Genomic DNA, 791 nt, shown 5'->3' on the forward strand with positions numbered 1-791 from the left:
AAAAACATAGAATTACAATTAGGGAAACCATAGTAAACAGATCTCAGCTTTGACTACTCGGAAATTGGCCTCAATCTGACAGAATCAAATCATCCTCAAAAGTCAAATCACTCCACNAAAAAAAAAAAAAAAAAAAAAAAAAAAAACATTCCCAAACTACACACAATTTAGCTGTCAGAGAACACATATATGCCATTCACGATCTTGCAACCCCAATTTCCTACCCAAAAAAAAACCAAACAATGACCATACAAGAGAATCTGTCTTGCAGACTTCCGAATTCGGAATCCTCATTTGACCAATAACAACACAAAACATACAAGCTTCAAAAATCAGCACCCAATACAGGGAAGAAAAAAAAAAAAAAAAGAAAGAAACAACCTTAACTCGAAATCAAAACTGCAAGAAATCAAACAAGTGTGTCACAACCCTTGAAAACATCTCAATTTCGCACAAAAATAAAAAAAATTTGAAAGCCCAGAAATTGGAAGAGAGGAGTACAGAGAGTAGTAAGTAGTTTACCAGACGCTTTTCTTGGATAGTAGATGAGAAAATCAATTTATGGAAGAAAGGGCGTGGCATGTTCAGACACAACAACAGTGACCAAGTAAGAAATAAAACAGAAAAGAAGAAGAAGAAGAAGAGACGACTCCCAGAGAGAGAGAGAGAGAGAGTCAGATCATGAAACGACGACGGAGAATAAAAGGACAGAGACTGAGAGAAAGAAGCCTTTTTCTTTCAGATCTGAAGAGAGTAGTTTGTGTTGTGTAAAAAGCTTTTTTGATTATATT

This window comes from Camelina sativa, chromosome 1 (assembly GCF_000633955.1).
Source record: "Camelina sativa cultivar DH55 chromosome 1, Cs, whole genome shotgun sequence".
In the NCBI taxonomy this organism is placed as follows: domain Eukaryota; kingdom Viridiplantae; phylum Streptophyta; class Magnoliopsida; order Brassicales; family Brassicaceae; genus Camelina; species Camelina sativa.